The 24,150-nt window shown below is 33.3% G+C and overlaps 1 pseudogene; it reads left to right on the forward strand.

Annotated features, from left to right (window-relative positions):
- The first annotated feature begins 14,319 nt into the window (after positions 1–14,319).
- LOC149261417 (dynamin-related protein 5A pseudogene) lies at positions 14,320–16,164 on the forward strand (annotated as a pseudogene).
- The last annotated feature ends 7,986 nt before the right edge of the window (positions 16,165–24,150 follow it).

Genomic DNA, 24,150 nt, shown 5'->3' on the forward strand with positions numbered 1-24,150 from the left:
CAATATTAAATTAGATTAATGCAAAACTAACTCTACAATCAATGTCAAATTACATTATTGTTAAATAATTAAATACACAAATTAATGTACAACAATATGCAATTCCTTTCTTATTGTTTGATCTTTAATAATTTAAATAATGTTTTAAGATCAAACAATTAAGAAACTTGCCTCTAAAAAAGGACTTTATCACAAGTGAAAATGGAGATGTAAATAATGAGATAATGAAAGGGGCATGCTTGAGAAAATCTTTGTTGAAAGGAAATAGTTCTCAGTGATCAAAGATGTAATGATTGTAAAAACACTAGGGAAGTTCAAGAGCTTTCAATAACCTCACCACCACATAAATAGCTCTTGTTGGTAGTGAGTAGTAAAGAAATTTATTCAAAGAAACTTGAAGGTGCAAGGAAACTGATGAGATGATATGGCAGAAAGGAAGTAGTTCGATTTTCGTTGGTCATCGGATCAGATGTTATCATTTCATTCGAATAACAGATAGATGTCATAAACAGAATGGACAAGAGGATACAATAGTGCATCAATTCGACAATAAAACATTGCATAACTTCGCCATTAAACACATAAAATTACAAGTTTAAAAGAAAAAATAATAGGTCAAAACGCATAAATCCCTTAAAGCACAATGGTTGTCGAATAATCAATCTGAAAATGAAATGATCTGCGATGGGACTAAATCATCCATTGGATGACATCAATTACACAACAGTTTGAATAAAAAGATTTCTTGAGATCATAATTTAAATTTTAAATACAAAAGAAGCATTGAAAAAAAAAAAAAAATCTTTTCCCAGTGCTTCTTATTTGCAGCTTTTTCACCTTCTCTATTGAATCGAATTCTCCCTCTCAAGCTAAAAAATAATAATAAAAAAAATAAAAAATGAAAGGCATTAATGCCATTTTGATTCTTTGTCTGCATCCTTTTTTTTTCCCTCTTTTCAATCTTCAAATTTATGAAACAAAAATAACAGTAATAGAGTACACCCAATAGTGGATTCGACCCCCCTCCCCTTTTTTTTCCAAGACTGTGTTCTGTTTAAATATGCACTGGAGCCAGAAGTCTACGCTGCTCTCAAACCGTTTTCCACATTATAACAATGGCACATTATTATATAACATTGGCCTTGTTGGGAGAATCTAGAAGTTTTCTATAATTTTAATGATCCCTGATTCACTAATTTGGTATTGATACCAATGGGCACAATCCTGGCAATCGGTGGTATTGCTTATCTTGCTCAATGTTTCTTCCACGTCAATTGAGCACATACATTGACTCTATACTTGGAAATTTGCGTCGGATCAACGAGTGCCTGCAACTATGCACCAAAAATAAAAATAAAACATAAGAACGCACATAAAAGAGGCTTCATTTCAAATGTATAGAATACAAACTATTTTTGTCTGGCAGTGATGTGGAAGATTAGGATTTTCCATGTAGGCATGGATGTGATGCCTAACCTAAATCTATAATAGATTGGGTGGCAGATATCCCCTTAAAAGCGAGGGATGGAGTAAAAAGTTTTAAGGTTACTAATCTTTGATTGATTAGACTTTCTTCCCAAGAACAGCATACATTAAGTAACTATTGTTAAACATATTTTCCTTTCTTGAAAATGAGGTTAAAAGATAGTTTATTATAAAAGGATGGAAAGACGTAAATACAAAGAATTAAAAACAGGGACTTCACTCATTAGGAAAATTGAAAATGGGCATAACGAAATCATCTTCACTGAAGTATTCCTTAAGGATAAGGTTTCGTTAATAGAAAATAGAGCATAAAACTACTTTCCTAATGATTATGCCAAGTTGAAAGAAAAAAATATTTCCCCATTTTATTAGAAAGTGAAATGAAAACAAAGTCAAACCAAATTAAATCAAATGTTAGCAAATCAAGAGGAAAGTGATTGAGATAATGAGCCCTGAGATAAATCTTACAAGATAACATAAAATAAATTAACATGATGATTATGTTAAAATTGAAGATTTTATCTTTAAAGTAATTTGTTAATAAGGTTCATTTGATAACCTATTGATGATGCATTTGTAGGAGCTTTCTTTCTTTTAGAAATATTGCTTAAAAAATAAATTGCAAGTCTTTAAAGATCAATTTCTAGGAATAAGGCTAACAAATGGTTACAAAAAATAGCATAAATGAAATAGGAAGCAAAATTTGGAAGAGGAAAAGGAATTCTCTGAATGCATTATGATGATTGTTCTTCACAACTACTTTTGCTAGCAAAATAAAATCCTCAAATCAAACTAATGAAAACTTGCAAAAGGAAAACAAAAGAAAAATAAGAGACGAAAAAAAAAGAAAAAAAAAAGATGAAACTAATATTAAATAGAGATCAACATATACACATACCTGGAAGAATATAGGTTTATTTTATTGATCTTGTCATGCTCTCATGAAGAGTATATAAAAATAGGCAAAACAAATTAGATTTTTCTCCAAGTTGGTGCATGTTGAACAACATCAAATTATTAAGTCTAAATGCTAAGAAAAACATTATAAGGATTCTTCACAAGGAAAAATAAAGAAACTTGGCATACGAGTAATAAATGACAAAATATTGCATGCCAAAATATAAAGTTTTGTCTCGTAATTTCCTTTTATTAATTAACCTTTTATTTAAAATGTAAATTCTAATCCTATAGAAATTATGTGTGTAAAATTAGAGATGAGCACTATATTTAAGTTAACATCTTTAGAATATGGGGTTTACCATTGATCAGATGTAAAAAAATAAATAAATAAAAATACAAATGAAAAAACCAAAATGAGTAAGACGCAAGCGAACTGAATGGTAAGGTCTCATCTTTATTCATTAAAATGCCATAATTGCTTTATTTTGGAATATAAAAAAAAAAAATCAAACTAAACAAAGCTAAATGTATTCATGCTCTAACTCTTTTAAAGGAAAATTACTAGGTATAATCATATTTCCAATGCAACCATGCAACCATTTTACTTCTTCCACAAATATGTACAGCATACATTAGTAAACATACTAGACCAAATAATAGACTATGAACAAGAATCCTAAAGTCCCAAAAAATTTAGAAGAACTATCTTTTTCCCCTATGACATATTGATCGTTATAGGGAAAGGAAAAAGAAGCAGGATACCTAGAGGCATTTTTTATATGTACATAAGGCAACTTGTAAACTCATTATTATCTACAAATGTAAGAGGGTCACTAGATGAATTTATCAAGCCTTCAACATGACAAGTTTCGTGTATAAAATTGTCGTGAGTAATATCAAAAACTTGAAGTAGAGATTGATGATCCAAATCAAAATGGAAAGAAACAGGTGTGTGCTTGGAAAATGAATTAAATGATCCAAGTTCATAAAAATGAGCATAGTTGTTAAAAATCATATCATTTTCCCATATTTTATAAGAATCTTGATAGTGAGGAGAATGATGAGTAAAAGTTTATAAATTGGTATCAATAAATAATTGATTATTTAAAAATACCCTGAGTTCCATGATATAATTCATTCTTAAAATTTGAACTAGTAAATATTCCAATAGGGCGACACATACAATAATTAGGTTGCAAATAATGATAACCATAAAATAAATCATCATTTTGGATTTTACTTGATAATTCATTAAATGGTTTATGGCTTAATGATGTGTCATTTGTTGTCAAAATAGAACCTAGCTCATTTTCAAAAGAATAATTATCATTGTGATTTTTTGATAAATCTTGATGTTCTGTATAATTTAAATCTACTGAAATTGACTCATTATCACAAACATAAGGAGATACAATAGAAACTTTTTCAGATGTAAGATTTTCTCCCAATGTTGATGGTTGAGGAGGATTTTTAGTTTCATTTGAAGATTTAATAAGATTAATTGTAGGATCAAGGTTTACTATAGATGATTCCTCTTTATGTCCATTATAAGATCTTACATTATATTCTTGAACAATAGAAGTAAACTTCTCAATTAGAACTTGCTTAGGGGGTAAGTCATCACGATGAAATTTGTAGCAGAATAGCATGAATCTATCTGAAAACTTGCTAACAGATTCATCTTCATAGATTGTCAAGTTATCAAATTCTAAACACAATTTATCATAACTATAATTGTGATGAGCGAAAAAGAATACATGCATAAAGTGGTTCCAAGAGTGAATGCACTTAGTTGGTAGCATCCTGTACCACTCCTGCAAATTTCATTATCTTTAGTGATGTTAAAACATTTACATTTATGTATAAACTTATCAACATGATCTAAAACAGAAATGAAACTCTCACCATCATATTGCAATTTAGATATGGATTCAAGTTGCCTCTTGGGTATGCCTCTGGTAGGCTTGCGTGATCTAAAAGCATGACCCAAAGTAGGAATGCATATAGGAGACATAGCTAGTTAAAAATGTTAAAACAATACCCTACATGGACCAAGTAGCTCAAGCCCTCCTTCTACCGCCAAAAATGTTGATGGTCCAAAATGACCTCATCAACATGTAAGGGAGCCACCCAGTTGGGAACTTAAATCGGCTCCTTTTCCGTTTGGAATGGTGGTTCAAACTGGTTCTATTGGGTCTCGTTACCCTCTTTCCCTTCCCGCTAACTTGTGATGTTTCTATTTCTTACCAATAGGAAGAGAAATATCGGATCTACCTTCTTGCAAAGCTCTTGCAAAGAATTAAATCCTTATGCTAAATTAATGGCTCATATAAACCACGCCTATGGTTAACCTATGTCAATCTATGTGTTAGTCTAGCCTAATTTAAGTGTTACTCTTATCTAAACTAATAGTATTTATCCTATGTCAAGATAACATTAATTGTTAATCCTAAGACACTTTGGTAAGTAAATGTTAATACTAATGTTATGTTAGCTTTATGTTAATATACATATCTATCAAGTTATGTTATCCCTATTAATATTGTTAATATTAATGAACTATAATATAATTAATTATCCATAATTAATAAAGAAGGAAGACAACATTAGAGAATAGATCAGTTTGAACTCTCTACCTCTGTATATTATCACAAAGCTTCTCTAGATCTCTTATGTGTGCATATATACAACTAAAGGCTTCACTAGATCTCTTACGTGCGCATATATACGAGGAAAATTAGGAGAATGGGTAGCATGTTACAACTAGGAGTTATTCACCGTTATGGTGGACGGATAAAGATAATGAAAACCGAGTTTTCATACGATTGTTTTTTAATGAAATGAGATCCTCAAGAGTTTGTGCAACTATCAAGGAGAGAAAAGCTGATATGATAGTGGTACCATCTTATCACAAATTACAAGGCATGTTCCAATAAGATCTTTAAAATTACAACCAATAGTGTTATAGATAAATGTTAATAATTTTTTTTGTAATAAATAAAAAATTAATCTCTAAAGTTTTACTTTGTAAAATTGAAAATTATTTACTCTTTAGACGAAAACTTTTTTCGGAGAGATCACATCAAATATTTTCTTGGAGCCAATGTTTCGAACCCTCAATTGTGGTTCATCATCAAGGAAAAGTTGGAGTGCCTGATCTGACATTAACAATATATATAGGTGGATAAGCTTAAGAAAAATCAAGGAAAACAAATTGATCCATTAGAGAGCCAAAAAATAAAAATGAAAATAAAATAAAATAAAATTGAAACTTTAAAAATTCAAAGTAAAATGAAAATAAAAATAACAACTACATGCACTCACTAAAGATGAGAAAGCTTCCAGGGATGATGATTAATTTATACCTATCTAAGGCCTACAACTGGCTAAGTTGGGCCTATCTAAATCGCATCCTAAAAGCCTATGGTTTCGATCAAAGATGGATAAATTAGATACATGTCATGATTTCCTCCCCTGTTATATCTATCTTGTTGAATGGGTCTCCCACCCCCACCTTCAACCCAACTCGTGGCTTAAGACAAGGAGACCCAATATCTCCTTTTCTCTTTATTCTCACAGCGGAAGGGCTGGGTCGTTTGATCAAAAATGAAGTCATGGAATCTAGGCTTCGGGGCTTGAGGATCTAGGGCAATGACTTGGCCATTACTCACCAACAATTCGTGGACAAAATCATGCTCTTTTGTCAGGTATCCCTACGAGAAGCGTGTCAAATAAAAGAAGTCTTGCTCACCTTCATGGAGGCCTCGGGGACAAGGATAAATAATGATAAATCATGTCTTTTCTTTTTTAACACACAGGGGAATGTTCGAACCTACCTAGCCAGGATCCTGGGGTTTGGCATTGGTACCCTACCGTGTAAATATCTAGGAATGCCCCTATTCCAAAACTCCTTGAAGACCCCTTGCTGGAAATCAATTCTTCAAAAGCTTCAGGGAAAGCTAAGTAGTTGGGCCTTCAAATTCCTTAACTTAGCAATTAGGACAATCCTTCTCAAAGCTGTGCTTTAGTCTATCCCCATTTATCAACTATCTAGTATGGGTGGCCCAAGAGGGGCTTGCTCCAAAATGGTCGACATTTTTAAAAAATTCCTTTGGAGTGGTGCACAACAAGTAATAAAATGGGCATTGGTATCTTGTTTGGGCCTGGTGAAAAAGAAAATGGAAGGAGAGATAGGCCTTAGAGACCCCTACACTCCGAACCAAGTTATGGGAGAAAAATTATGGTGGAGATGGATAGGCGGAGGGATGGATCTTTGGAAACAAATATAATAAATAATAAATCAATTTATATAATTCAAAAATTAATAAATAATTAATCATAAATACTATAAAATATTTTTTTATTAATAAAATTTAAATGAATTAAATAATATAAGATAATATTGTTAATAAAATTAAATCAATTAAACTAATCTTAATTCAAGATAATATTGTACTTAGTGAAGAGAATGTTGAAAATATAATGAAAGCTTTTTGGTCTTTGATGATGAATGGAGTTACCATCCTAAACATTAGACGGATCACAAATATTACAAAGTTCTTTTTAGAAATATCCAACAACAATATAAATAATTGTGGAAGTGTCCAACCACTTATTATATAATAAAAGTTTATTAGAAAAATGAAAATATATAGAAGCTTATTTTTAATATGATGAGAAATTTAAAAGCAAATTGGAAATATTTTCTAAAATTTGACCCTGCAATCTTTCTCTTATAAGAAATAATATAAAAATTATAATTTTTATTAGTATAAAATTTTTTAATATAATATATATTAAATTAATTTATATAATTTAAAAAATAATAATAATAATTTAATAGTTAAAGAATATAAAATATTTTTGGTCAATATATGTTAATTCAACTTAATATTATGTGGGCATATAAACCAGGAAAAATCAGCAGAATGGGTAACACGCTACAACGAGGAGTTAGTCATCGTCATGGTCGACGGATAAAGATAATGAAAACCAAGTTTTTTGTATCATTATTCCTAATGAGTTTGTGAAACTATCAAGAAGAGAAAAGTTGATATAATTTGACCACTATTAAATTTCAATGTTACCATCTTATCATAAATTACAAGCCAGGTTCTAATATAAGCAATAATAATTAATCTTATCATAAATTACAAGGCAGGTTCTAATATAAGCAATAATAATTATAGATAAATGTTAATAATTTTTTTATAATAAATAAAAAAATAATCTCTAAAGTTTTATTTTGTAAAATTAAAAATTATTTATTCTATTTGACCAAAGTAATAGGTAGTCAACATATTACCAAATTTATAATCCCTCCACACATAATAATGCACAGTCTATGAATAGGTGGTATGTACTATTTGCATTAAATAATGTACAACATATGAATAGGTGGCATTTTTAAATTTTTTTGTTTTTTTAAATTATATATTTAAACTCACAATTCCAATTATAACTACATAAAAATTGTCATTTCAATGTATCTAACTAGTAGAAAATTAGAAATAATGAATTTCATAAAATACAAAATATATTTTTACTTTAAAAAAATAGAATTAATATGATTATTTTTGAAAACTTTTAAAAAATTTATTACAAAACAGAGAATTATTAAAAGTCATATTAGTTTGACTAGCAACCAATTACAATATAACTCCCTTGGACATGTATAATAATAATACCTTGTCTATTAACTCTATATATGATCAGGTGCTCATGTCCTAAGTGTCGTAAATGTTCAAAATGTAAAGTGCTTAGAACTGGTTCAAAGTTGAATGACTAGAAAGTGCTCGTTTTCCCGATTCTGGCACCGCAAATGGTTCGAAAAACGGTCGACGTATGAGGAAGTTATGGCAAAAAGAAGAATTTGTCCATAACATTAGAAATTTTAATTTTTCAAAAAAAAATTAAAAAAGGAATATTCCGCCTGGCACGAAATCCGAGGCAACCACCAAACATTAAATGTAACTGCAGTTAAGTTGGCGGAATTTTGGCAGGAGCCCCTAATTTGGCGGACCCGCCATAATTGGCGGAGCTAACTGGAGTTAACTAAAGTTAGCTGGAGTTTTTCTAGGGGAAAACTGGAGAAACTTTAAATGGCCATAACTTTGGCTAGGAAAGTCGGTTTTTGAAGAATTTTTTTTTTTGGTCTCTTCAACCTTCTGAAGCCATTGGCACAGGTTTCACAGCCATCTGAGGTCATTTGCAGGTGTTTTTGCTTCGTGGAAGTTCCAGGAGCCACCAGGGCCAAATCAATTTGGGAGCTGCATTGGGAATTATGCAGCCAGTGAATGTGGAACGAAGGTCATTCCTGAAGTTTTCCAGCCTTCTGAATCCATTTCTGCAGCTCGTTTTTCCTTTTGAGGCATTCTTCTCACTGTTTAGCTTCAGGGAAGCTTTTAGGGCCACCAGGGCCATTTCAGTGCAGGAGCTGTTTGGGGGCTTTGTTCATCCGTTTTTGGTGATTCAAAAGCCTATGTCTGCTATTTTTGACCTTCTGAGTCTAATGGCAGAGGTTTTAGAACCAATTGAGGTCATCTTCACCTCGAAATTCTCCATGCAAGTTTAAAGGGCCACTAGAGCCAATTGAGGAAAGTACTGTATCAGGTACAAAATTCACTGTTTAGTGTTTGGGAAAAAGCATGTCTGGCTAATTCCTATCTTCTGATTCTATATTTACAGTTAGATCTGTCCTTTGAGACACCCATATTCTTGTATTAGCCTTTGTAGCAATTTTAATACAAGAGGACAAGCCTAGTTGGAGAGGACTGGTCCAGCAGATGTAGCCCAGGAGGGGGTGAACTGCTTTATCATTTTGATGTCTTTATTTGCTGAAGATGAGATGCTAAACCAAACTGATATAAAGTATTAAACAACAAATAAATATAACTTGCATACACACATAATCACTTATTCAGCTACAGAAAGTTACTTGTCTTATTCCGCAAGACCTTAACCTTCAAGTATGTATATGTCAGAGACTTCTAAGTGTTTACTTTGTTATTTCTTTAGGCAGAGCCTGTAGAGGGCCAGGTAGCCTCTGGAACTCATCCTCTTTTTAGAGGTGACATGTCCGGTGAATGCCCCTACAGTCTATCTCTGTATAAGAAATAAGAAGTTTATACATTTTTAGAGGTCATTTGGAGTGTCTAGCTTACAGTTGAAATTATTGGAAATGAATACCTTGCACCCTTAAACAAGTACATTTCATTTTTAGATCAGATGGTATCAGAGCACTAGGTTTTCTTGACTGACATCACTAGCTTGATTGTGTAGCTTGAAAGGTGTCTTAAGCAGTGTTGAAGATTGACTGCTTCATTATTCTGCAAACTACTTGTTGTTTGAGTTGCTGAAGCTCTTTTGTTCATTTCTATAATGACAATTTCCATAAGTGAGTTCTCAAAATCGTCCTCCTTCACAAGATTCTTTGATGAAGGCTTGAAGCAAGAATTTTTCATCATGATGAATATGGTGAGAGAAATGTATGAGGATGAAAGAAAGAGCTCTAGACTTCAAGAGCAGTTGAATTCCATGAGGGAAGAGAATCAGTTGCTTTCTAACCAATTGCAGGAAATGGAAGGCCAACTTCATATTGCAAACATGAAGCTGGAAAGGATGCATGAGTTAGAGACACAACTCCTTGTTGCCAAAGAAGCCTTAGCCAAGTATCAGCTTGAAGAAGAGGTAAACAATTCTAGTTTGTCTGCAAATTCTGATAAGAATGTTTATGTTGGTTCTTTTGAGAAACATACCAGAGGCATAGGGTCCAAGTTGATGTCCAAAATGGGATATGAAGGAAAAGGATTGGGCAAATATGCACAGGGTATAGTTGAGCCAATAATGGTTGAGGTAAGGCCTAAGAATTTGGGTCTTGGTTATGGACAATCTTATGGAGAATGTTCCAAAGCAGCCATGAAGGTAATGGAAACAGTTCCTAGAAGGAGTTTCATTTCAGGTTCTCTATCTCAAGGTTGTAAAGGTTGTATTCTTGGGGAATGCAATAGTTTGAAACATGCTTTGCAGGAAGAAGGTGTGCATAAGCATGCACTTGAACAAGGAAGTGGTAAAAGCTCTAAAACCATTGAAGGGATTGATGGTGTTCCAAAAGGAGCTTCTTCTTCATTTGATTCATCTCCTCATGAAGGTAATGAAGGTGAAAGGGAAAGGTATAAATCTGATTTCAATCATATTTCCGTTGATCATGTAAAGCATGGAAAATTTCCACACAAGCATTGGAAAAGAATTGCATGTTCTTTTTGTGGTTTGGTTAACCATAATGTTTCTAGATGTTGGAAAAGAATGGCAACCTACAGGAAACTTTTGAAGGAAAGGAGGCAAGAAGCCAAAGTTCCATTGAACAATGCAAATCATGCTATCAAGAAGGTGAACATGTGTTGCACTTATTGCCATAAGCAAGGACATACTGCTGAAAGGTGTTGGACTCTGAATCCAACAATGCTTCCACGAAAATTGAAGAAATGGGAGAAAGAGTATGGCAAGAATGGGAAGGAAGTTTCCATCATTGATATGTGTCAGGATGATACACATGTTGATATCGATGTGCAGTTAAAGGAAGCGCCTTTGAAATGGATTGGTAAGAAATGGTTAGAATTCTTATCCAATTGAAGTTGCATGTCTTTTGATTGAATGCATTTCTTTGTTAAGGGAATGCAAGTTGCAGGATGGAAAAGCTGAGTATGAGACTCACTCTATTGCAGCGAAAGTTATATTCATTTCAGCTTTGAAAGTACATGTACATGTGATCGAGGATCTTGTACTTATGATTGTACTTAAGGAAAAATTGAAGGATAAACTGCATGCATGAGAATGATATGCATGAGCACAGGGATCATGATGATTTCCTTGTATTTTAAACATGTATGTGTGATTAACTTGAAGGGTTGATTACTTTATTTTTAACCATGCATGTAATGTAATATTGACTTGGAAAAAGTTAATTTGATCTCCAAGATTGTAAAGAGGAGAAATGATGAGGTGTTTCATCTTTGTAAAAGCCTTCTCATTTGGGAGGCAGCTCTTCTTTTGGAGCGGAGGTGCCATGGATGGGCATCGTGACAGCTGGCAAGCCCAGATATTCAGGGGAATATTTCAGCTCATATATCAGCAAGTTTCATTGCTGGTTTCTGCAAACTTTCAGTTTGTCTGGCGAACAAGCTTGGTCGGGATTCGACGAGTACTTGGTTTATGCAGCAACATTCGCCATGACGACAGTTGATAAGGCAGGACATTTTGGCATCAGTATGCTCTTTTGGCTGAATGGAAGAGGATATTTCTGTTCCTCAAGTGCTGTACAGTTCAGTTCAGAGATTCAGTGAGCTTTTGGGGACCAAAAGCCTTCTCATTTGGGAGGTGTGATCAGGTGCTCATGTCCTAAGTGTCGTAAAATGCTCAAAATTTAAAGTTCTTAGAACTAGTTCAAAGTTGAATGACTGGAAAGTGCTCGTCTTCCCGATTCCGGCGCCGCAAACGGTTCGAAAAACGGTCGCCGTATGAGGAAGTTATGGCAAAAAGAAGAATTTGTCCATAACATTAGAAATTTTAATTTTTCAAAAAAAAAAATTTAAAAAAGGAATATTCCGCCTGGCACGAAATCCGAGGCAACCACCAAAAATTAAATGTAACTGCAGTTAATTTGGCGGAATTTTGGCAGGAGCGCCAAATTTGGCGGACCCGCCATAATTGGCGGAGCTAACTAGAGTTAACTAAAGTTAGCTGGAGTTTTTCTAGGGGAAAACTGGAGAAACTTTAAACGGCCATAACTTTGGCTAGGAAAGTCGGTTTTGGACGAATTTTTTTTTTGGGTCTCTTCAACCTTCTGAAGCCATTAGCACAGGTTTCACAGCCATCTGAGGTCATTTGCAGGTGTTTTTGCTTCGTGGAAGTTCCAGGAGCCACCAGGGCCAAATCAGTTTGGGAGCTGCATTGGGAATTGTGCAGCCAGTGAATGTGGAACGAAGGTCATTCCTAAAGTTTTCCAGCCTTCTGAATCCATTTCCGCAGCTCATTTTTCCTTTTGAGGCATTCTTCTCACTGTTTAGCTTCAGGGAAGCTTTTAGGGCCACCAGGGCCATTTCAGTGCAGGAGCTGTTTGGGGGCTCTGTTCATCCGTTTTTGGTGATTCAAAAGCCTATGTATGCTATTTTCAACCTTCTGAGTCTAATGGCAGATGTTTCAGAACCAATTGATGTCATTTTCACCTCGAAATTCTCCATGCAAGTTTAAAGGGCCACTAGAGCCAATTGGGGAAAGTACTGTATCAGGTACAAAATTCACTGTTTAGTGTTTGGGAAAAAGCATGTTTGGCTAATTCCTATCTTCTGATTTTATATTTACAGTCAGATCTGTCCTTTGAGACACCCATATTCTTGTATTAGCCTTTGTAGCAATTTTAATACAAGAGGACAAGCCTAGTTGGAGAGGCTTGGTCCAACAGATGTCGCCCAGGAGGGGGTGAACTGCATTATCATTTTGATGTCTTTATTTGCTGAAGATGAGATGCTAAACCAAACTGATATAAAGTATTAAACAGCAAATAAATATAACTTGCATACACACATAATCACTTATTCAGCTACAGAAAGTTACTTGTCTTATTCCGCAAGACCTTAACCTTCAAGTATGTGTATGTCAGAGACTTCTAAGTGTTTACTTTGTTATTTCTTTAGGCAGAGCCTGTAGAGGGCCAGGTAGCCTCTGGAACTCATCCTCTTTTTAGAGGTGACATGTCCGGTGAATGCCCCTACAGTCTATCTCTGTATAAGAAATAAGAAGTTTATACATTTTTAGAGGTCATTTGGAGTGTCTAGCTCACAGTTGAAATTATTGGAAATGGATACCTTGCACCCTTAAACAAGTACATTCCATTTTTAGATCAATATATATTACTATATTAATAATAAATAATTATTCCTAATTTTACAGTGATATTCTTTTTAATGTTAATCCAAAGAAAATGTTAATATTGATCTAATATATACATAACATCAATCTAAATTAAAATATTCTAATTTATTATATTTAAATTAATTTAATGTTTCATAAATTATATTATGCGTTGATATCAATATAAAAATCTAGTTCTAATACTAAAAGGTTTCTAATATACTATTCTACACCTAAAATGTTATTACCTTTTACTACAATATTAAATTAGATTAATGCAAAACTAACTCTACAATCAATGTCAAATTACATTATTATTAAATAATTAAAGACACAAATTAATGTACAACAATATACAATTCATTTCTTATTGTTTAAATCTTTAATAATTTAAAAAAGGTTTTAAGATCAAACAATTAAGAAACTTGCCTCTAAAAAGAGGACTTTATGATAGGTGAAAATGAAGATGTAAATAATGAGAGAATGAAAAGGGGATGCTTGAGAGAAGCTTTGACGAAATGAAATAGATCTTGTTCGTCAAAGATGTAATGATTGCAAAAACACTTGGGAAGTTCAAGAGCTTTCAATAATCTCACCATCGCATAAATAGTTCTTGTTGGTAGTGAGTAGTAAAACAATTTATTCAAAAAAACCTGAAGGTGCGAGGAAACTGATGAGATTATAAGGCAGAAAGGAAGTAGTTCGATTTCCGTTGCTCATCAGATTTGATGCTATCATTTCATTCGAATAACAAATAGTTGTGATAAATAGAATTGACAAGAGGTTACAATAGTGCATCAATTGTCAATTCGAGAATGAAATATTGCATAACTTCGCCATTAAACACGTAAAAGTACAAAGTTTAAAAGCAAAAATAATAGGTCAATACGCACAAATCCCTGAAAGCATAATGGTTGTTGAATAATCAATCTACAAATGAAATCATCCGTGATAGCCCTAAATCATCCATCGGACAACATCAATTACACAACAGTTTGAATAAAAAGATTTCTTAAGATCATAATTATGCTGAAAGGCATTTTCACTGCGGGGTTCGGATCGACAAACATTGTTGACACCAACCAATCAGTGAGTCTTATTTTTGTCGTCCTCTCTCCAATCCATTTACAGCATGTGGAACAATCCCTGGAGCTACAAGAGTTTCCAGTTGAAGATCTCTTAGCGAAAAGGCTTTGATCCCCTCACATGTTTCCGATTGAACTGAGAGATTCAATTCCTTAGCGTAGCACGCCCGGGACAAAGGCATCCATGACGACACCCAACTAATGTTGGAGGTAAGAATCTAACTCGCAATCTCAACACAGTAGATATGTTGACAACTTCTATGCATCGCTGGATGTTTGATCTCAATTCGAAACCTACAATCGACTGCAAGCTAGAGCTGTGGCATTTCGTGAGCAGCCCCCCAATTCCCGAGATCATTTCTCTTGGTGCCCAGTGTGATGGAAAAAGTTCTCTGCTAGAAGCTCTACTGGGCTTCATATTCAATGTTAGAGAAGTCGAAATGGGAACACGAAGGTCGTTGATGCTGCAAAAGGTGCATGACCCTTCTATTGTAGAACCCCACTGTCGATTTCAGGATGAGGATTTTGATGACTATGAAGCTCCAATTGCATTGTCATCTACTTTTGTTGATTCCATCAGAAGAAGAACAGAGGATCATTTGAAGAAAATCCACAGAAAATTTGAGATGCAATCTCTCTGAAGCCTATTGTGTTGCGAGTAGAGTATGCCTACTATCCAAATTTGATAATCATTGATACCCTTGGATTCATTCTCAAGGAAAAGAAGGGTGAACCAGAAAGTACAAAGGATGATATTTTAGCTATGGTAAAGGCATTAGCAGCACCCACCCACTGTTTTCTTTTATTCCTTCAACAAAGTAGTGTGGAGTGGTGCTCTTCACTTTGGTTGGACACAATTCGTGCAGTTGATCCTACTTTGAGGCGTACAATTGTTGTTGTTTTTAAATTTGAACTTGCAATTGAGTGCACAAGAATTGAATACTCTTCTGATTATGAGAGAAGCACTGTTGTTGGGGTTGGAGGCTATATTGCTTTTCATGTTGCTTTGAGGCGGGCCTATGACCATTTCATCCAAAATTTGACAAAGAAATGCAAGGAGCTTGTGAGGCATCATTTGGACTCGGTGACAAGTCCTTATTCTCAGGTTTATAGGCCATAATACAACATGGGAAATGTATTTTTTGGATTTGGAGCATCAACAACAGGATACAGGTTCAATCGTCTGCTCCAATGTTTATGGACCTTTCTGAAGATCTAGGATGTCCCCAAGAAGAGGGATTGGATGAGGGACATGAGAATGTTGCTCCGCCAAGGCACCTACAAGCAACACCAAACAGAGGGTCTGATTCAAGAGATCCACTTAGAGAAAGTCAAATGACTGTCCCTGAGACACCTTCGTCGGATCAACCAAGTAGTGAGATCGGTGCATCAAAGAAAAGGGAATATGGAATTTCCAGTGGGCGTATTGGAGCTGAATTGGGAGGGCAGAAGAGGTAAATGCCATTGGTGTCTAATTATCGTGTAGGTCAAAACAAGGAGCCTAAACATTCCAACTCGAATGTGTTATTTGGGAACAACAACTCTTCATTAGCATACACTGAAGTTTGTTCTTTAGTTGCCCAACATTTTAGGAGTATCTGTGAAGCCCTCATAGAACATGTGTGCCATCCGCTTTAAACATTGGATTCCTGACTCCTTGTCGAGATAAATTAATTGTGGCACTCAAAGTGGAGCTATTTACTTGACTGATGAAATGTTTATGGATATGCTTGTTGCACATGGTGCTATGGACCTTCTAAGGAATGAACCACAAGTCACGCAATAGCATCTAAAGACTTTGCAATCTTGCTTGAATGAATTTAGGAATCTTGCTCATGCACTTTGAGTTGGAAGGTTGTTGGAACTTGGGATTGAGAAAGGGAAGACACATTGTTCGAATAAACAGTAGGTGGAATTTTCCCAGAGTCACTAGCACTAGTTTTTTGTAATGATCTTACATTTTGAATGCTGACTCGAATTCTATGAAGGGTATAAAAGCAGTGTAAGGTTCTAGAGTGGTTTACGCCCAACATAGACATGTAGTTACATTTCAAAAGTTATGGATGCTGAAGTGAAGCAACCTTTGTTCACGGTAATACATGTTCTATGTAGTTTTGAATTTAATGGTTGACTCAATGGAGTCCAAACTCTCTGGTGGTTCTTTCCATGGATTTGATATCTTCTTTTACATAATTTATAATGTGTTATTTTTCCTACCAACCTATCAATGTGGTGTATGTTCATGTGGTCGTAGTAGATTATCAAAATTATAATCTATCGGATACATGTATCATGTATGCTTTTCTGTGAAACGTATTTTACATAATTCAAATATAGTCAATATCATATTTGCAACAATGTTTGCCAATCTCCCAGAGGTAGCAAAGACTAGAGTAATATACCTCTTCCACCAATGAAGTCAAATCTGTCACAAGCAGCCTTATATCTCTAAGAGAAAAACTCTAGAGATCTCACATGAGTTTGATTGATTTTCCCTTTCCTATCAATGTTAACTTATGTTGATATTTAATAGCAATGTAATTTGCAATCAATCTTCTTTCATTTGTCTGCAAGTATCGTAATCCTTTGAGGCTTGAGCAGTTGATCATGAGCTGAAATTTGATTTCCTAAAACTTGATTTTCTCTAATCCTAATACTTTATCTTACCATAGTAGTTGTGACTAGAGCTTGTAATATCTATATTTCTATGAAAGAGCATGTTAGTAGTGATGTGTCATTTTTAAAGTGACTTTAGACCATCTCATTCATAATTTATGATGCGGATTCATCAAGGTTTTGATTCAAGATCAGGAAACCTTTAACAAAATACATCCGGAGATGTTGTTGTGCATGGCATTCATGTGAAGACACCGTAGTAGATTGCAATCTATTTTATTTAATACCTTTTGTTTTACCTTGTTTAAGGTTTGTTAACCTATAGAATAAACCTTTCTAGAGATAACTAATCACCATGGTGGGATTTAAACCATCTTATACATAATAAATTAAGCATCTCACATGTTCACAAGAGGCCAGTAGAGAGGTCTTAGTATGAGACATACATCTTATTATGAGACAGAGCAAGACATCATCACAGACATCTTAGTATGAGACATACATCTTATTATGAGACTTTGCTACTGCTAGACCATGGCATTTGTTATGTTCATTTTTTGAGAAAAAAATGAAAGTTATCATGAGTCCATCTTCCTATTGTCCTTGTTTGGCTTTGGAATGTAGTTGATATGTTCTACACACTTACAATTATCTTCTTTATGTGATTGTGTTAAATCGTATGCCTTATTGGCTCATTAGGCAGTCTTTCTATGATTCTTAAACATAGTGTTTTCTTAGAGGGTACCTTAAGGCTTAGATTGGTCAACCTTGAAGCTTAACGGACATTTTATCTCTTTATATGTTCCATATGTTACTTGTTTCTTCAATCTTGTTTTGCTCATATTGTATTATGTATTTCAATCTGTCATTATTTGCATGAGTCTATTCCTGGAGATGGGAGCTTGCCTTAGCTCTTCCTCTGCAATGTGCATTGTCATGGGAGGATTTTGATGTGTTCCAATCATCCTCTTTCCTTGATGGCTTCGACAATGTCTTGGAATATTCTGATGCCTTTGAGCACTCCCCTTCAGTGTATCCCAAACCTGCAAATCAAGGTCTTTGTACAACCTCCAATGATTGAGTAATTCTTTGGCCATTAACACCAAGTCCTCCTCCTTTATACCCCATATTGGTAAGGAGTCTCATGCCAGTTCCTGAAATGGGTACTTCCATGCTTCTAAGAGAACTAGTGTCATGTGAAGTTAAAATTGAAGAACAATCGACAATGTTTACCTCAACTTTCGATTCTAAAACAGGTGATGATGGCTTTGCTAAGCTTTCATTACGATTCAACTTTTACAAGACCTCTTCCGTGGCTCGTAAATGAAATTGCAATCTTTGCTTCTCCTCTTTTTCTTCTCCTAAATTCTCCTCAATTCAACATTCTTTGCTTGAAGGCTCTCAGTGATCTCCTCATTTGAATGATGAGAAGATGATGAAGAAGAAGATTGTTCACTCAACAGGGTAGATGGAACATCATCCTTTGCTCGTTCTTTCTCCCATTCATATCTTACCATCTTCTCCTCATAATTCACATACATTATGTCCACCATGTGTGCTATCCTGAGGAGGCCCTCGTAGAGATATTTGTTGTTCTCCATTTCCCTTCTTGTTGCATGTTCAATCATTCACACTCGCAATTCACATCAAGGAGAAGACCGGTCTGATACGAAACTTGATCTGAATCTCTTTAGTTACCAGAATTAACTAAGATATTTTACTTCTATGATGTTAGAATAATTGCATGTGAAAGGGTATGAAAAGCCACATGTGCATGCTTTAAATAAGATGAAACATAATGACGACCATCAAAACAAAGGAGACACACACATTGATAACGAAGTTCACCCAGTGTGGGTTACGTCTCTAAGCCCCGGTGTCAAGAGTGGGGAGGCAGCTTCATTAAATGTTGCAATATGATGATGATGTATTATTGATGGTCCAAAATGACCTCATCAACATGTAAGGGAGACCACTGGGTCGAGAACTTAAATCGAATCCTTTTGTGTTTGGAATGGTGGTTCTGACTAGTTCGATTGGGTCTAGTTACCCTGTTTCCCTTCTTGCTAACTTGTGATGTTTCTATTTCTTACAAATAGGAAGAGAAATATTGGATCTACCTTCTTGCAAATCTCTTGCAAAGAAGTAAATCCTTAAGTTCAATTAATGGCTCAGTTAAACTGCACCTAGGGTTAACCTATGTCAATCTAAGTGGTAGTCTATCCTAATTTAAGTGTTATTCTTATCTAAAGTAATATTACTTATCCTATGTCAAGATAACAATAATTGTTAATCCTAAGACACTTTGGTAAGTAAATGTTAATACTAATGTTATTTTAGTTTTATGTTAATATACATATCTATCAAGTTATGTTATCCCTATTAATATTGTTCATAGTAATGAACTATAATATAATAATACTATAATAATAATATCTTATCTACTAACTCTATATAGATTACTATATTAATACTAAATAATTATTCCTAATTTTACAATGATATTCTATCTAATGTTAGTCCCAATAAAATGTTAATATTATTCTAATATATGCACAACATCAATCTAAATTAAAATATTTTAATCTATTATATATAAATTTATTTAATGTTTCATAAATTATATTATGCCATGATATCAATATAATAATCTAGTTCTAATACTAAAAGGTTTTTAATATATTATTCTACACTTATAGTGTTAGTACCTTTTACTACAATATTAAATTAGATTAATGCAAAACTAACTCTACAATCAATGTCAAATTACATTATTGTTAAATAATTAAATACACAAATTAATGTACAACAATATGCAATTCCTTTCTTATTGTTTGATCTTTAATAATTTAAATAATGTTTTAAGATCAAACAATTAAGAAACTTGCCTCTAAAAAAGGACTTTATCACAAGTGAAAATGGAGATGTAAATAATGAGATAATGAAAGGGGCATGCTTGAGAAAATCTTTGTTGAAAGGAAATAGTTCTCAGTGATCAAAGATGTAATGATTGTAAAAACACTAGGGAAGTTCAAGAGCTTTCAATAACCTCACCACCACATAAATAGCTCTTGTTGGTAGTGAGTAGTAAAGAAATTTATTCAAAGAAACTTGAAGGTGCAAGGAAACTGATGAGATGATATGGCAGAAAGGAAGTAGTTCGATTTTCGTTGGTCATCGGATCAGATGTTATCATTTCATTCGAATAACAGATAGATGTCATAAACAGAATGGACAAGAGGATACAATAGTGCATCAATTCGACAATAAAACATTGCATAACTTCGCCATTAAACACATAAAATTACAAGTTTAAAAGAAAAAATAATAGGTCAAAACGCATAAATCCCTTAAAGCACAATGGTTGTCGAATAATCAATCTGAAAATGAAATGATCTGCGATGGGACTAAATCATCCATTGGATGACATCAATTACACAACAGTTTGAATAAAAAGATTTCTTGAGATCATAATTTAAATTTTAAATACAAAAGAAGCATTGAAAAAAAAAAAAAATCTTTTCCCAGTGCTTCTTATTTGCAGCTTTTTCACCTTCTCTATTGAATCGAATTCTCCCTCTCAAGCTAAAAAATAATAATAAAAAAAATAAAAAATGAAAGGCATTAATGCCATTTTGATTCTTTGTCTGCATCCTTTTTTTTTCCCTCTTTTCAATCTTCAAATTTATGAAACAAAAATAACAGTAATAGAGTACACCCAATAGTGGATTCGACCCCCCTCCCCTTTTTTTTCCAAGACTGTGTTCTGTTTAAATATGCACTGGAGCCAGAAGTCTACGCTGCTCTCAAACCGTTTTCCACATTATAACAATGGCACATTATTATATAACATTGGCCTTGTTGGGAGAATCTAGAAGTTTTCTATAATTTCAATGATCCCTGATTCACTAATTTGGTATTGATACCAATGGGCACAATCCTGGCAATCGGTGGTATTGCTTATCTTGCACATACATTGACTCTATACTTGGAAATTTGCGTCGGATCAACGAGTGCCTGCAACTATGCACCAAAAATAAAAATAAAACATAAGAACGCACATAAAAGAGGCTTCATTTCAAATGTATAGAATACAAACTATTTTTGTCTGGCAGTGATGTGGAAGATTAGGATTTTCCATGTAGGCATGGATGTGATGCCTAACCTAAATCTATAATAGATTGGGTGGCAGATATCCCAGTAAAAAGTTTTAAGGTTACTAATCTTTGATTGATTAGACTTGCTTCCCAAGAACAGCATACATTAAGTAACTATTGTTAAACATATTTTCCTTTCTTGAAAATGAGGTTAAAAGATAGTTTATTATAAAAGGATGGAAAGACGTAAATACAAAGAATTAAAAACAGGGACTTCACTCATTAGGAAAATTGAAAATGGGCATAACGAAATCATCTTCACTGAAGTATTCCTTAAGGATAAGGTTTCGTTAATAGAAAATAGAGCATAAAACTACTTTCCTAATGATTATGCCAAGTTGAAAGAAAAAAATATTTCCCCATTTTATTAGAAAGTGAAATGAAAACAAAGTCAAACCAAATTAAATCAAATGTTAGCAAATCAAGAGAAAGTGATTGAGATAATGAGCCCTGAGATAAATCTTACAAGATAACATAAAATAAATTAACATGATGATTATGTTAAAATTGAAGATTTTATCTTGTAAAGTAATTTGTTAATAAGGCTCATTTGATAACCTATTTATGATGCATTTGTAGGAGCTTTCTTTCTTTTACAAATATTGCTTAAAAAATAATTTGCAAGTCTTTAAAGATCAATTTTTAGGAATAAGGCTAACAAATGGTTACAAAAAATAGCATAAATGAAATAGGAAGCAAAATTTGGAAGAGGAAAAGGAATTCTCTGAATGCATTATGATGATTGTTCTTCACAACTTCTTTTGCTAGCAAAATAAAATCCTCAAATCAAACTAATGAAAACCTGCAAAAGGAAAACAAAAGAAAAATAAGAGACAAAAGAAAAAAAAAAGATGAAACTAATAGTAAATGGAGATCAACATATACACATACCTGGAAGAATATAGGTTTATTTTATTGATCTTGTCATGCTCTCATGAAGAGTATATAAAAATAGGCAAAACAAATTACATTTTTCTCCAAGTTGGTGCATGTTGAACAACATCAAATTATTAAGTCTAAATGCTAAGAAAAACATTATAAGGATTCTTCACAAGGAAAAATAAAGAAACTTGGCATACGAGTAATAAATGACAAAATATTGCATGCCAAAATATAAAGTTTTGTCTCGTAATTTCCTTTTATTAATTAACCTTTTATTTAAAATGTAAATTCTAATCCTATAGAAATTATGTGTGTAAAATTAGAGATGAGCACTATATTTAAGTTAACATCTTTAGAATATGGGGTTTACCATTGATCAGATGTAAAAAAATAAATAAATAAAAATACAAATGAAAAAACCAAAATGAGTAAGACGCAAGCGAACTGAATGGTAAGGTCTCATCTTTATTCATTAAAATGCCATAATTGCTTTATTTTGGAATATAAAAAAAAAAAATCAAACTAAACAAAGCTAAATGTATTCATGCTCTAACTCTTTTAAAGGAAAATTACTAGGTATAATCATATTTCCAATGCAACCATGCAACCATTTTACTTCTTCCACAAATATGTACAGCATACATTAGTAAACATACTAGACCAAATAATAGACTATGAACAAGAATCCTAAAGTCCCAAAAAATTTAGAAGAACTATCTTTTTCCCCTATGACATATTGATCGTTATAGGGAAAGGAAAAAGAAGCAGGATACCTAGAGGCATTTTTTATATGTACATAAGGCAACTTGTAAACTCATTATTATCTACAAATGTAAGAGGGTCACTAGATGAATTTATCAAGCCTTCAACACGACAAGTTTCGTGTATAAGATTGTCGTGAGTAATATCAAAAACTTGTAGTAGAGACTGATGATCCAAATCAAAATGGAAAGAAACAGGTTTGTGCTTGGAAAATGAATTAAATGATCCAAGTTCATAAGTATCAGGATAGTTGTTAAAGATCAAATCATTTTCCCATAATTTATAAGAATCTTGATAGTGAGGAGAATGATGAGTAAAAGTTTATAAATTGGTATCAATAAATAATTGATCATTTAAAAATACCCTGAGTTCCATGATATAATTCATTCTTAAAATTTGAACTAGTAAATATTCCAATAGGTTGACACATACAATAATTAGGTTGCAAATAATGATAACCAGAAAATAAATCATCATTTTGGATTTCACTTGATAACTCATTAAATGGTTTCTCACTTAATGATGTGTCATTTGTTGTCAAAATAGATCCTAGCTCATTTTCAAAAGAAGAATTATCATTATGATTATTTGTTAAATCTTGATGTTCTGTATAATTTAATTCTATTGAACTTGACTCATTATCACAAACATAAGGAGATACAATAGAAACATTTTCAGATGTAAGATTTTCTCCCAATGTTGATGGTTGAGGAGGATTATTATTTTCATTTGAAGATTCAATAAGATTAATTGTAGGATCAAGATTTACTAAAGATGATTCCTCTTTATGTTCATTATAAGTTCTTACATTATATTCTTGAACAATAGAGGTAAATTTCTCAATTAAAACTTGCTTAGGGGGTAAGTCATCATGATGAAATTTGTAGCAAAATAACATGAATCTATCTAAAAACTTGCTAACAGTTTCATCTTCATAGATTGTCAAGTTATCAAATTCTAAGCACAATTTCTCATAACTATAATTGTGATGAGCCAAAAAGAATACCTGCATGAAGTGGTTCCAAGAGTGAATGCACTTAGTTGGTAGCATCTTGTACCACTCCTGCAAATTTCATTATCTTTAGTGATGTTAAAACATTTACATTTATGTATAAACTGATCAACATGATCTAAAGCAGAAATGAAACTCTCACCATCATATTGCAATTCAGATATGGATTCAAGTTGCCTCTTGGGTATGCCTCTGGTAGGCTTGCGTGATCTAAAAGCATGACCCAAAGTAGGAATGCATATAGGAGCCATAGCTAGTTAAAAATGTTAAAACAATACCCTACATGGACCAAGTAGCTCAAGCCCTCCTTCTACCGCCAAAAATGTTGATGGTCCAAAATGAC

Source organism: Pinus tabuliformis, chromosome 6 (genome assembly GCF_031772625.1).
Source record: "Pinus tabuliformis cultivar Carrire ecotype Pingquan chromosome 6, CPIR1, whole genome shotgun sequence".
Classification (NCBI taxonomy): domain Eukaryota; kingdom Viridiplantae; phylum Streptophyta; class Pinopsida; order Pinales; family Pinaceae; genus Pinus; species Pinus tabuliformis.